This window comes from Pseudophryne corroboree, chromosome 2, assembly GCF_028390025.1.
Source record: "Pseudophryne corroboree isolate aPseCor3 chromosome 2, aPseCor3.hap2, whole genome shotgun sequence".
In the NCBI taxonomy this organism is placed as follows: Eukaryota; Metazoa; Chordata; class Amphibia; order Anura; family Myobatrachidae; genus Pseudophryne; species Pseudophryne corroboree.
In genome coordinates, this window is record NC_086445.1 from 885,858,822 (window position 1) to 885,874,316 (window position 15,495).

The window sequence follows — 15,495 nt, forward strand, 5'->3', positions numbered from 1 at the left end:
TTTTGTACTGATGTATTTTAAATGCCGTCCGGTGTTCAATTAATGTATTGTAATAATTTGTGTAAAAAATTCAGGTATATTAATCTCTTACTGTTCTACAGAGGACTGCGGAGCCAAGCATCTGCTCTCTGAGCTAAAGGTCATGTGACTGCTTGAGCCCGCCCACAGGTAGATTTTTGGGAAGTCTACTGATGTCAATCCCAAGTCTAGACTTGGAAAGTGAGGAAAGGTATATGTGGCCGGAGAGCCCCAGCCACGAGGCAAATGGCCGCCCTGGCACTGAAGGGGTTAATCCCTAGTGCCCGGCGCCATTTGCAGAGACAAAGGGGCGCTTGGCGCCAAATTTGAATTATGTTGGGCGCTAGGCGCCGTGATGTGTAAATGTATAAAAATTTATTTTTTTAATATGCGCCGTGGTCCCGGACCCCTCCGGAGACCACGGCAGGGAGGACAGCCCCCGGCGCGCTCAGCAGTGTGTGCGCGCCGGGGGAGAGGAGGCAGCCGCTGACCGCCGGAGTCCGGGAGCTCCGCTCCCGGCAGCGGTCAGTGTAGCCCCGGGCGCACTGGAGTGTGCGCGCCGGGGAGAAGGGTGAGCGCTGCGGCTGGGAGCTCGGCTCCCGCTGCAGTGCTCTATGTGAGAGCCGCCGCTGGGGGCCGGGAGCTCTGCTCCCAGCGCCTCAGCACAGCACGGGTGGCCAGCCGCAGCAGCCGGGACGGACGTCCCGGGCTGCTAGCCGGCGAGGGGGGTGCGCTGCAGCCCGGCTCCCCGCCGGACGCTGCAGCGAGGCCACAAGACAGACGCCGCTCAGGGGGGACCGGGCTAGCCGGCTCCCTAGCGGCGTGGGCACATTAGGCGGGCGAGCAGGCTGATGAGCACTGGGGTCCGGGAGCTACGCTCCCGGCGCCCCAGCGCCACAACAAAGCCAGAGTCACGGCGGCCGGGACAAGTGTCCCGGGCCGCCGGGCTTAGGTACAGGGGGGTGCGCCGCTGCGTGCGGCGAGGCCACTGGTTAGTGCCACCCTGGGGGGACAGGGAGAGCCAGCTCCCTGGAACCCCAGAGGCAGGAAGGCAGGCTGGAGGATGGGGGAAGCCAGCCCCATACCTCCAGCACCCAGAGAGCCCTAACAGCCAGGCTGCAGGGCTAGGGAAGGCACTGCAGTGCCTGAGTATGTAGAGTCTGTGCAGGGCACAGGCTCAGTGTATATTTAAAAGGGGAAATGTACAGTGTGATTTTAAAATGTAATGTATTTAAAGATAAAATGCACTTACTTGATTGTGTGTCCCAGGAGGGGGGAATCCATAGCTGTGCAGGCTGATGGATTCTCCCAGACCTTTTCCCTAAAAACGGAATGCTTTCCCATCCAGCCTCACAGTTCCAATGGGGACAGGGAGAAAGAGAAGCAGCTTAGCTATAAGACAAGCTGAGTGGTTTCTTGGAGCTCCATGGAGATCAGCCGTAGTGGACCAGAGACCTGGACCGGGGAGCCAGGCTGCCCAGCTCTGGAGCCCAAATCCAGGCTGCAGGCAGTGAGAAGGGGTCCCGGGCAGGTTTCTGGAAGTCAGTTTAGGAGGGAAAAACCTCCCCCCAGCCAGACTGAACGGCACCGTGGGAGTATCCTGCTCTCCCAGATGGGAGAGACAAAGGAGACCGACCACTCCCCACTGTCCATTGGGGACAATGTTGTGTGTGCATGAGACCAGAGCATGCACAGCTCATGGGTAAACATTGATTGGTTGTACACCACAGGGCGGGCTTACCCCCTGTGGTAAGGGGTCTTGGAGAGGGATAAAAGGAGGGCAGTTGGCCCATAGGATTGGGTATTGTAACATCTTCTTCTGCTGAAACATCTTAATTGTATGCTGTTGCCCCTAGCAATAGGGAGGAGCCTTTTTAAAGGTTATTTGAGCAATAAACACCTTTGCCTCAAGAAGACTGCTTCATCTTGTGACCAACAGGGTTAGGCCAAACCTAGCCCCGTTCTCCGGCTGTCCAGGGAAGCACCTGACGTCTCCAAGCTCCGCCTTCCGCCAGCTACCGGTAGAGGCCTAGCAAGTGGCTAGTGGGGATTCGTCGACACCACACAGGTGTGGTAAAGCAGTGCGTCGGCACATACAGAGCAGAACCGTGGTTCCAAACGCCACGGCAGGTTAGGAGTTTGGTGGTGGCAGCGAGAACCCGCCCACAGCGTAGTGGGTGGAGTCAGTAACAGGCGGTTACTGACGGTAAGCGGGAATCCCCTATGTGGTCAGGCCTCGTGCGGCTTGACCTTCCATTCTGTGCGCAGTCAACGGGACGCGGAAGCTGCGAGTGCTTCCGTACAGTACCGTCCTGTCACAGAAATTGGTGGCATAGTGGTGGGATAATCCCAGGCGGCTTTTCATCACCCGATTGGAGAAGCCGAGTTACTCAGGAGAGGAGTTACTGCAGCGCAGGAGGACGCACAAGATGGCGGAATTCAGCGGAATGTCCAAGGAGGATCTGGAGATCGTATGCCAGGGGAAGGGTGTGGATATCCCTTCCAACGCGTCCAGGAGCGTCATGCAGGCGGCGCTCAGGAGCTGGGAGGAGTCTCATCGGGCGGAGGTGGAAAGCACTGACGGCGTCAGCATCGCAGAGGACGGCCCAACAGTGGACCTTCGTGAGGAACCGGTGAGAACCACAAGCCCCGCCCTCTCTTACAGCAGCAATGTTTCCCAGCAATCCCTAGCAGGGCCAGGATCCCAACGTCCCAGGGGGGGCGGCCCGGATACCCTAGCAGATCGGCTAGCGGAATTGGGGGAAAGGGCAATGGAGCAAGAGCGCTTGATCATCATCCAGATGTGGCGTGATGAGCGGGCACCACAGGCCGTGGTACCCCGGGAGCCGTTGTCAGCTGTTGTACACAGATCAGGACGTATTCAGTTTGCCAAGTTTGCAGACAGTGATGGGGACATTGATGGACATTTACAAGTTTTTGAAAGGACTTGCAAATTACATGATCTACCCAAGTCAGAGTGGGTGAGACACCTTGTGCCCACTCTGCATGGAGAGGCCTTGGAGGCCTATCGAGGAGTGGCGACGGAGGACTGTGGGAACTACGACGAAGTCGCGAAGGCCCTCCTCCAGCGATTCTTCATCACTCCCGAGTCTTACAGGAAGAAATTCAGAGACTTGCCTAAGAATCCTAGCAGCACCCATGAGCAGTTCGCCACCCAGCTGCGGCAGTACGTGGTGAAGTGGGTGAAGGATTCGGAAGCCACTACATGGGACGCACTGATCGACCTGATCTGCAGGGAGCAGTTCTACCGCAGGTGCGCCCAAGAAGTGAAGGAGTGGGTGCTAGATCGGGAGCCACCCAGCTTAAAAATGGCTGCCCAATTAGCCGACAAATATGTGGCAATTCGGCCACGGGGGCAGAAGCGCCCCGCCAGCAGCCAGCTCCAACAGACTGTACCACCAAGGGGACCCCCCTCTTCAGCTCATCACCCCCAAAGACAAGCATCTTCCAACCCGGGTGCTCTTGGCCAGCAACCGCACCGCAGTGTCCCTGCAACTGATCAGAGATCATCGGTGCCACGACTGGAGAAGAAGTGCTACGGCTGTGGGAAAATCGGACATCTGAGGATGAACTGTCCTGCATCCCAAGCACTCCAGACTCGTGCCCCAAATCCGAGTGCTGGAGCCCGGCTCGCTTGTTTGACGAGAGGAGATGAGCCTACAGAGACTGTTCCCCCTCCAGTCAGTCCGATGGAGTGTGGCGAGAGACAGGTGCACTCTGCGGAGAGAGTCACCTGCATGGCCAAACAGCCCCTACACAACCTGTGGAGGCACCTGCAGCCAGTCCACGTGGGACCCCTGCAGGGAGAAGGCCTAAGAGACTCTGGGGCCTCAATCACTGTGGTGAGCCCCCACCTTATAGATCCTGCTGCAGTATTGCAGGGTCGCACTGCCACGATCACCCTGGCAGAAGGAACAGAAAAAGCGGTTCCCATGGCAAGAGTCTACCTGGACTGGGGAGCTGGACCAGAGTTGCGAGAAGTTGCCGTCATGGATGGTCTCCCAACTGATGTGGTCCTAGGAAATGACCTGGGTGGTGGGATCGTCACTACGTTTGTTGGCGCCATTCCCCGGAGTCAAGTTCCAAACCCACCGTTGACATCAGCTACTCCAGCACAGCCCAGCCCAGAGGAAAAGACTACAGCTGCTAGACAACTGCCAGCACAGCCAACCACAGCATCAACCAGCCCAGAGGAAAAGATTACAGCGGCTAGATCAGCACATCGACCCCGCATGCCTTTTGCCTCTGGTATGCCTACGTCCCCTAGCAACGCAGAGGATGTCGGTTCCAGTTCGTGTGATCCTGTGGGGGTGCCCAATGATGCTCCTGACCCAAGTGGTTTGCCAACTCCGGCGGTGAGTATGAGAAACCACACTGACTTTTCCATGACTGACCCCTACCAGACTGACCCTAGTAATCCCCACCTAGATCCCCCTGTAGAGTGTCCCAATTTAGGAGAGATTGAGGGCCACAGGCAGGAGAGTAGGGAGGTTCAACTCTCCGACCCATCCCCGAAAGGCATGAGGCGCCACTCTGGCAGCGGCCTTGACAGGGTTGGGGCGGGGAGTTTGACCTGGCGGGAAGGGTTACGGTACAGGGTAGCCAGGAAAGTGGGAGGGGATAGACCAGATAGGGAATGTGTCCAACTGGTCCCCCCAGGGAACGTTCCTGCGCAACCGGTGTCGGTTGCCAGCGAAACCCCTTTGGACAGTAACCCGGAGACAGACCGTACCCTGAAGTGCCTGACACAGAGCTTACCCTGGTCTGGAATGTCGGATGACGCCCAGACCAACTGTAAGGCTGGTGCCATGCGTTGGCAGCCGGGGCACTCCAGCGTTTGTGTTGTCTCTGGGCCTCTGCCCATAGGAGAACCCTTGCAGCAAGTTGCTGTGGACATAGCAGGTCCCCTGCCTGTGCGCAGTAGATCGGGGAAGACACGCAGCCTCCCTGTAGTGGATGCCACACAGGATCCAGAGGCTGGTGGTCTGGCCGCCATCACTGTGGCACAGGTAGCGGACGAGGAGGGAAGAGTAGGCCTAGGTGACAGGGTAGGTTTCCCGAGTCATAGGTCGACGGAGGAGGATTGGAGGGCAGGTCTGACCGTTAGGGCAGACAGTTGCCAGATAGGTATGACGGAGGTGCAGTGCCTGGGGCACCATGTGGGAGGAGACAGGGGTAGGCCCAAACCAGAGGGGGTGGAGGCAACCAGAGGCTGTCCCCGACCCACATCACCCAGACCGGTACTGACCTTAGAACCTGTAAGGCCCTACGGACATGTTGTCATTGACTTTAGTCCTGTAGTGAACCCCTTGACAGAGATGGCTAGGAAGGGCATTCCCAAGTCAGTGGACTTTGCACCCGCTTGCGAGTTGGCATTCCAGTCATTGAAGGAGGCTCGGGTACCCGCTCCAGTGCTGATGGCGCACATTCTTGACCAGGACTGTGCGTTACGAACTACTGCGCCACTGCACGGACTGGGAGCAGTACCGAGCCAGAAAGAGCCATATGGGCAGGAGCACCCTGTGGCCTGTTTGAGCAGTATACTGCTATTGTGGGAGGTGGGGTATGCCACAGTTGAGACACCGTGGGTGGCACTTGTTTGTAACCGGCCCCCCACCGTGGTGACTTACCACCTACCTGTTAGGTGGCTGCAACCTACCTTGGGGAAATTGGACAGACTTTTGTGGTGGAGCCTTGAACTTGGACTTCAGGTGGACTATTTGAACATTGTGCACCCACGAAGAGAGGCCCACTGCACTATGGATGAACTGTCTAGGCCGGAGCCTACACCCCCCAGGTAGCGTCCCCTTCACCCCAACGGACTGCGGGACCAGGACCCAAATCGTTGGGACATGGGTCCCTGGTTGACCCGCTTGAATGGGGGGGGAGGAGTGTGGCCGGAGAGCCCCAGCCACGAGGCAAATGGCCGCCCTGGCACTGAAGGGGTTAATCCCTAGTGCCCGGCGCCATTTGCAGAGACAAAGGGGCGCTTGGCGCCAAATTTGAATTATGTTGGGCGCTAGGCGCCGTGATGTGTAAATGTATAAAAATTTATTTTTTTAATATGCGCCGTGGTCCCGGACCCCTCCGGAGACCACGGCAGGGAGGACAGCCCCCGGCGCGCTCAGCAGTGTGTGCGCGCCGGGGGAGAGGAGGCAGCCGCTGACCGCCGGAGTCCGGGAGCTCCGCTTCCGGCAGCGGTCAGTGTAGCCCCGGGCGCACTGGAGTGTGCGCGCCGGGGAGAAGGGTGAGCGCTGCGGCTGGGAGCTCGGCTCCCGCTGCAGTGCTCTATGTGAGAGCCGCCGCTGGGGGCCGGGAGCTCTGCTCCCAGCGCCTCAGCACAGCACGGGTGGCCAGCCGCAGCAGCCGGGACGGACGTCCCGGGCTGCTAGCCGGCGAGGGGGGTGCGCTGCAGCCCGGCTCCCCGCCGGACGCTGCAGCGAGGCCACAAGACAGACGCCGCTCAGGGGGGACCGGGCTAGCCGGCTCCCTAGCGGCGTGGGCACATTAGGCGGGCGAGCAGGCTGATGAGCACTGGGGTCCGGGAGCTACGCTCCCGGCGCCCCAGCGCCACAACAAAGCCAGAGTCACGGCGACCGGGACAAGTGTCCCGGGCCGCCGGGCTTAGGTACAGGGGGGTGCGCCGCTGCGTGCGGCGAGGCCACTGGTTAGTGCCACCCTGGGGGGACAGGGAGAGCCAGCTCCCTGGAACCCCAGAGGCAGGAAGGCAGGTTGGAGGATGGGGGAAGCCAGCCCCATACCTCCAGCACCCAGAGAGCCCTAACAGCCAGGCTGCAGGGCTAGGGAAGGCACTGCAGTGCCTGAGTATGTAGAGTCTGTGCAGGGCACAGGCTCAGTGTATATTTAAAAGGGGAAATGTACAGTGTGATTTTAAAATGTAATGTATTTAAAGATAAAATGCACTTACTTGATTGTGTGTCCCAGGAGGGGGGAATCCATAGCTGTGCAGGCTGATGGATTCTCCCAGACCTTTTCCCTAAAAACGGAATGCTTTCCCATCCAGCCTCACAGTTCCAATGGGGACAGGGAGAAAGAGAAGCAGCTTAGCTATAAGACAAGCTGAGTGGTTTCTTGGAGCTCCATGGAGATCAGCCGTAGTGGACCAGAGACCTGGACCGGGGAGCCAGGCTGCCCAGCTCTGGAGCCCAAATCCAGGCTGCAGGCAGTGAGAAGGGGTCCCGGGCAGGTTTCTGGAAGTCAGTTTAGGAGGGAAAAACCTCCCCCCAGCCAGACTGAACGGCACCGTGGGAGTATCCTGCTCTCCCAGATGGGAGAGACAAAGGAGACCGACCACTCCCCACTGTCCATTGGGGACAATGTTGTGTGTGCATGAGACCAGAGCATGCACAGCTCATGGGTAAACATTGATTGGTTGTACACCACAGGGCAGGCTTACCCCCTGTGGTAAGGGGTCTTGGAGAGGGATAAAAGGAGGGCAGTTGGCCCATAGGATTGGGTATTGTAACATCTTCTTCTGCTGAAACATCTTAATTGTATGCTGTTGCCCCTAGCAATAGGGAGGAGCCTTTTTAAAGGTTATTTGAGCAATAAACACCTTTGCCTCAAGAAGACTGCTTCATCTTGTGACCAACAGGGTTAGGCCAAACCTAGCCCCGTTCTCCGGCAGTCCAGGGAAGCACCTGACGTCTCCAAGCTCCGCCTTCCGCCAGCTACCGGTAGAGGCCTAGCAAGTGGCTAGTGGGGATTCGTCGACACCACACAGGTGTGGTAAAGCAGTGCGTCGGCACATACAGAGCAGAACCGTGGTTCCAAACGCCACGGCAGGTTAGGAGTTTGGTGGTGGCAGCGAGAACCCGCCCACAGCGCAGTGGGTGGAGTCAGTAACAGGCGGTTACTGACGGTAAGCGGGAATCCCCTATGTGGTCAGGCCTCGTGCGGCTTGACCTTCCATTCTGTGCGCAGTCAACGGGACGCGGAAGCTGCGAGTGCTTCCGTACAGTACCGTCCTGTCACAGTATAGATTTAGCCAGGCTCATCATTGCTGCTATGCGCATTCATCCACTTTGCTGCAATGTCTGGCTGTGCCCAGTGCTTAACGTGGCCAAAGAAAGGGAGTGGAACTCACCTCCCCCCACCTACCCACCCCACCCCAGCACATATGTAACAAAGGGATTACCTCAAAAGAGGGCGTGGTCTCAAAAATAATGGGGCAGGGTCACGCAATAGTATCCCTATTCAAATTATGCTGCACAGTAGCACAATCTTATTCACATTACACCACATGGTATTGTCCCTTCATTGGTATTGGCCCTCAGAAGTAGCGCCCCTTATACCATGCCCACAGTAGTAGTACCCCTTATGCTATGTCCACTGTAGTGGTCGTGCCCACAGTGGTGGTGCCCCTTATGTAGATCCCCCAGTAGTAGTGCCCCTTATGTCCCCAGGAGTGATGCCCCTTATGAAGTGTCCCCTATACAATGCCCTCATTAGTAGTGCCCCCAGTAGTAATGCCCCTAGTGGTAATGCCCCTGTGTAGTGTTTCTTCTTGTGGCACCCCATCAGGGCTGTTATGGATGTGTTATAGACTTTTGTGCCCTTTTCACCAAACCAAACGCAGCTTGACTGAAGGCTTTGTGACATGCAGCAGGGAAAGGGGTGGCATAGGGACACTGCTGGTTCAGTGAGAGTCGCATGTCACATGGGACGGACCTAGTATGTGCTGGGTCAGTTAACTGCCAGGTTTAAAAACTGCTGCAGTGAGGTGAGGCAGCCATCTTGGAGAGGGAGAGTGGTACTGGGAGTGGTGGCTATGCCCCCAGTGATCAGAGAAGAGAGAGCTTGACAGTGGCAGATGAGGAACCTGGTGTGTAGCTGTGCAGTTCACTGGGAATAGTTGTGGCAAGTGATAGCGGCAGTGATAGTTGAGACTGAGAAAGAGCCATATTCCAGTTAACCCAGAAGCGGTGGACACAGCTGTTTCCCTCCCAGCATAGTTGGGCCTGTAGGTGCCTCCTCTTCAGAGCAACAGCCGGTGATCAACAGGGAATGGGTCACACTTTTCTAATTCAGCACCTATGAAAGGAAACAGTACCCTAGGCAGAGCTATGCCAAGAAGAAAGCAGAGTAACTAGCTAGCTCAGGGAGCAGTCAGCCTGATTCAGCTAAAAGCAGCTCATTGACACCCAGAAAAGCTGTGAGCCTCCCAGCTACGGTATTAATTGCCATTGTGATGAGACTAAGCTATTTCTACAAGGCTAATATACAGTAAAGGCAGCAAATCAGAGCAGACACTAATAGCTGCATACAACTCAAATAGCCATTTTCTGCAAGCACTGAGGACATACAATGGCACAGTAAAGATTAATAATAATAATAATAATAATAATTATAAGAGGTGTAAACAAAGTCAGGATCCAGTTCTTCAGGGACAGACACCCCTTTTATCATAGATTGTCAGTCAGCGTTTACAAAGAGTGCCTGGACTAAGCTGAGCTACAGAAAGTATCTATTGCCCAGTAGAGCAGTGTGAAACAGACATTGTTACAGCAATAGCTCTGAATCCTTAGTTTAACTAGAGCACCATATAAAGGAAACATACTGTAATGTAGTTGCTATTACTTCGCTAGAGCTGTAGACTAATGGAGGAGATTACAACAGGGAACTGCAGATGTTTACTGGAGGAAAAAGCAGCAATAACTTCTAAAAACAGTACTAGACCAATTTTAATCTCTGCTATACTCTTCTTACCACATCACTTCAGAACTGCTAATAATAACTAATTCTAAGAGATTAACCTAGTACTGGCAAGTGCACCAAAGAGCTCAGAACTGATGAACTATACAATGCTAGTATACGGGGTCACAAGGGTTATGTAATTATTAGTGATGAGCGGGTTCGGATCCTCAGAATCCGACCCGCCCGAACTTCACCTTTTTTTTACACGGGTCCGAGCGACTCGGATCCTCTCGCCTTGCTCGGTTAACCCGAGCGCGCCCGAACGTCATCATCCCACTGTCGGATTCTCGCGAGACTCGGATTCTATATAAGGAGCCGCGCGTCGCCGCCATTTTCACACGTGCATTGAGATTGATAGGGAGAGGACGTGGCTGGCGTCCTCTCCGTTATAGTAGAACACAGAGTGACTTAGTTAGTTATAATTGTGGGGAGGATTGGGGACGGGGAGCAGCTGTTAGGGAGTACAGTGCAGGGTTTTGATTATACCACCAGTGAGTTTAATCCTTTGTTTCTCTGCCTGAAAAAAACGCTCCGACCACCATATCTGTGCTCACTCAGTGTGCTGCACTGCTGCATGATATATCTGTGCTGAGTGCACTGCTCTGCTCACACTGCCTAATTGTGGGGACTGGGGAGCAGTTATAGCAGGAGTACAGTGCACAGTTTTGCTGACAGTGACCACCAGTCCAGTATACGTTTGTCTGCCTGAAAAACACTCCTGTTTTTTTTTTCTTCATACTAGTTTAGCAGTCTGCTGACAGTGTCCACCAGGTCCGTTATACAGTATATTATATATATAAGCAGCAGTACGGTAGGCCACGGCTGTACCTACCTCTGTGTCGTCAGTGCACTCGTCGTCCATAAGTAATATAATACTATACTATCCATCCATCTACATTGTATACCTGTGTTGTTGTTGTTTTTTTCTTCATACTAGTTTAGCAGTCTGCTGACAGTGTCCACCAGGTCCGTTATACAGTATATTATATATATAAGCAGCAGTACGGTAGGCCACGGCTGTACCTACCTCTGTGTCGTCAGTGCACTCGTCGTCCATAAGTAATATAATACTATACTATCCATCCATCTACATTGTATACCTGTGGTGTTTTTTTTTTCTTCATACTAGTTTAGCAGTCTGCTGACAGTGTCCACCAGGTCCGTTATACAGTATATTATATATATAAGCAGCAGTACAGTAGGCCACGGCTGTACCTACCTCTGTGTCGTCAGTGCACTCGTCGTCCATAAGTAATATAATACTATACTATCCATCCATCTACATTGTATACCTGTGTTTTTTTTTTTTTCATACTAGTTTAGCAGTCTGCTGACAGTGTCCACCAGGTCCGTTATACAGTATATTTTATATATAAGCAGCAGTACAGTAGGTCACGGCTGTACCTACCTCTGTGTCGTCAGTGCACTCGTCGTCCATAAGTAATATAATACTATACTATCCATCCATCTACATTGTATACCTGTGTTGTTTTTTTCTTCATACTAGTTTAGCAGTCTGCTGACAGTGTCCACCAGGTCCGTTATACAGTATATTATATATATATAAGCAGCAGTACGGTAGGCCACGGCTGTACCTACCTCTGTGTCGTCAGTGCACTCGTCGTCCATAAGTAATATAATACTATACTATCCATCCATCTTATACCTGTGGTGTTTTTTTTTTTCTTCATACTAGTTTATAGTTTAGCAGTCTGCTGACAGTGTCCACCAGGTCCCTTATACAGTATATTATATATATAAGCAGCAGTACGGTAGGCCACGGCTGTACCTACCTCTGTGTCGTCAGTGCACTCGTCGTCCATAAGTAATATAATACTATACTATCCATCCATCTACATTGTATACCTGTGTTGTTGTTTTTTTCTTCATACTAGTTTAGCAGTCTGCTGACAGTGTCCACCAGGTCCATTATACAGTATATCATATATATAAGCAGCAGTACGGTAGGCCACGGCTGTACCTACCTCTGTGTCGTCAGTGCACTCATCGTCCATAAGTAATATAATACTATACTATCCATCCATCTACATTGTATACCTGTGGTGTTTTTTTTTCCTTCATACTAGTTTAGAGGTCTGCTGACAGTGTCCACCAGGTCCGTTATACAGTATATTATATATATAAGCAGCAGTACGGTAGGCCACGGCTGTACCTACCTCTGTGTCGTCAGTGCACTCGTCGTCCATAAGTAATATAATACTATACTATCCATCCATCTACATTGTATACCTGTGTTGTTGTTTTTTTCTTCATACTAGTTTAGCAGTCTGCTGACAGTGTCCACCAGGTCCGTTATACAGTATATTATATATATAAGCAGCAGTACGGTAGGCCACGGCTGTACCTACCTCTGTGTCGTCAGTGCACTCGTCGTCCATAAGTAATATAATACTATACTATCCATCCATCTACATTGTATACCTGTGGTGTTTTTTTTTTCCTTCATACTAGTTTAGCAGTCTGCTGACAGTGTCCACCAGGTCCGTTATACAGTATATTATATATATAAGCAGCAGTACAGTAGGCCACGGCTGTACCTACCTCTGTGTCGTCAGTGCACTCGTCGTCCATAAGTAATATAATACTATATTATCCATCCATCTACATTGTATACCTGTGGTGTTTTTTTTTTCTTCATACTAGTTTAGCAGTCTGCTGACAGTGTCCACCAGGTCCGTTATACAGTATATTATATATATAAGCAGCAGTACAGTAGGCCACGGCTGTACCTACCTCTGTGTCGTCAGTGCACTCGTCGTCCATAAGTAATATAATACTATACTATCCATCCATCTACATTGTATACCTGTGGTGTTTTTTTTTTCTTCATACTAGTTTAGCAGTCTGCTGACAGTGTCCACCAGGTCCGTTATAAAGTATATTATATATATAAGCAGCAGTACAGTAGGCCACGGCTGTACCTACCTCTGTGTCGTCAGTGCACTCGTCGTCCATAAGTAATATAATACTATACTATCCATCCATCTACATTGTATACCTGTGGTGTTTTTTTTTTCTTCATACTAGTTTAGCAGTCTGCTGACAGTGTCCACCAGGTCCGTTATACAGTATATAATATATATATAAGCAGCAGTACGGTAGGCCACGGCTGTACCTACCTCTGTGTCGTCAGTGCACTCGTCGTCCATAAGTAATATAATACTATACTATCCATCCATCTTATACCTGTGGTGTTTTTTTTTTTCTTCATACTAGTTTATAGTTTAGCAGTCTGCTGACAGTGTCCACCAGGTCCCTTATACAGTATATTATATATATAAGCAGCAGTACGGTAGGCCACGGCTGTACCTACCTCTGTGTCGTCAGTGCACTCGTCGTCCATAAGTAATATAATACTATACTATCCATCCATCTACATTGTATACCTGTGTTGTTGTTTTTTTCTTCATACTAGTTTAGCAGTCTGCTGACAGTGTCCACCAGGTCCATTATACAGTATATTATATTAGAGATGAGCGCCTGAAATTTTTCGGGTTTTGTGTTTTGGTTTTGGGTTCGGTTCCGCGGCCGTGTTTTGGGTTCGAACGCGTTTTGGCAAAACCTCACCGAATTTTTTTTGTCGGATTCGGGTGTGTTTTGGATTCGGGTGTTTTTTTCAAAAAACACTAAAAAACAGCTTAAATCATAGAATTTGGGGGTCATTTTGATCCCAAAGTATTATTAACCTCAAAAACCATAATTTACACTCATTTTCAGTCTATTCTGAATACCTCACACCTCACAATATTATTTTTAGTCCTAAAATTTGCACCGAGGTCGCTGTGTGAGTAAGATAAGCGACCCTAGTGGCCGACACAAACACCGGGCCCATCTAGGAGTGGCACTGCAGTGTCACGCAGGATGTCCCTTCCAAAAAACCCTCCCCAAACAGCACATGACGCAAAGAAAAAAAGAGGCGCAATGAGGTAGCTGTGTGAGTAAGATTAGCGACCCTAGTGGCCGACACAAACACCGGGCCCATCTAGGAGTGGCACTGCAGTGTCACGCAGGATGGCCCTTCCAAAAAACCCTCCCCAAACAGCACATGACGCAAAGAAAAAAAGAGGCGCAATGAGGTAGCTGTGTGAGTAAGATTAGCGACCCTAGTGGCCGACACAAACACCGGGCCCATCTAGGAGTGGCACTGCAGTGTCACGCAGGATGTCCCTTCCAAAAAACCCTCCCCAAACAGCACATGACGCAAAGAAAAAAAGAGGCGCAATGAGGTAGCTGTGTGAGTAAGATTAGCGACCCTAGTGGCCGACACAAACACCGGGCCCATCTAGGAGTGGCACTGCAGTGTCACGCAGGATGTCCCTTCCAAAAAACCCTCCCCAAACAGCACATGACGCAAAGAAAAAAAGAGGCGCAATGAGGTAGCTGACTGTGTGAGTAAGATTAGCGACCCTAGTGGCCGACACAAACACCGGGCCCATCTAGGAGTGGCACTGTAGTGTCACGCAGGATGTCCCTTCCAAAAAACCCTCCCCAATCAGCACATGATGCAAAGAAAAAGAAAAGAAAAAAGAGGTGCAAGATGGAATTGTCCTTGGGCCCTCCCACCCACCCTTATGTTGTATAAACAAAACAGGACATGCACACTTTAACCAACCCATCATTTCAGTGACAGGGTCTGCCACACGACTGTGACTGATATGACGGGTTGGTTTGGACCCCCCCCAAAAAAGAAGCAATTAATCTCTCCTTGCACAAACTGGCTCTACAGAGGCAAGATGTCCACCTCATCTTCACCCTCCGATATATCACCGTGTACATCCCCCTCCTCACAGATTATCAATTCGTCCCCACTGGAATCCACCATCTCAGCTCCCTGTGTACTTTGTGGAGGCAATTGCTGCTGGTCAATGTCTCCGCGGAGGAATTGATTATAATTCATTTTAATGAACATCATCTCCACATTTTCTGGATGTAACCTCGTACGCCGATTGCTGACAAGGTGAGCGTCGGCACTAAACACTCTTTCGGAGTACACACTTGTGGGAGGGCAACTTAGGTAGAATAAAGCCAGTTTGTGCAAGGGCCTCCAAATTGCCTCTTTTTCCTGCCAGTATAAGTACGGACTGTGTGACGTGCCTACTTGGATGCGGTCACTCATATAATCCTACACCATTCTATCAATGTTGAGAGAATCATATGCAGTGACAGTAGACGACATGTCCGTAATCGTTGTCAGGTCCTTCAGTCCGGACCAGATGTCAGCATCAGCAGTCGCTCCAGACTGCCCTGCATCACCGCCAGCGGGTGGGCTCGGAATTCTGAGCCTTTTCCTCGCACCCCCAGTTGCGGGAGAATGTGAAGGAGGAGATGTTGACAGGTCGCGTTCCGCTTGACTTGACAATTTTGTCACCAGCAGGTCTTTCAACCCCAGCAGACTTGTGTCTGCCGGAAAGAGAGATCCAAGGTAGGCTTTAAATCTAGGATCGAGCACGGTGGCCAAAATGTAGTGCTCTGATTTCAACAGATTGACCACCCGTGAATCCTTGTTAAGCGAATTAAGGGCTGCATCCACAAGTCCCACATGCCTAGCGGAATCGCTCCCTTTTAGCTCCTTCTTCAATGCCTCCAGCTTCTTCTGCAAAAGCCTGATGAGGGGAATGACCTGACTCAGGCTGGCAGTGTCTGAACTGACTTCACGTGTGGCAAGTTCAAAGGGCATCAGAACCTTGCACAACGTTGAAATCATTCTCCACTGCACTT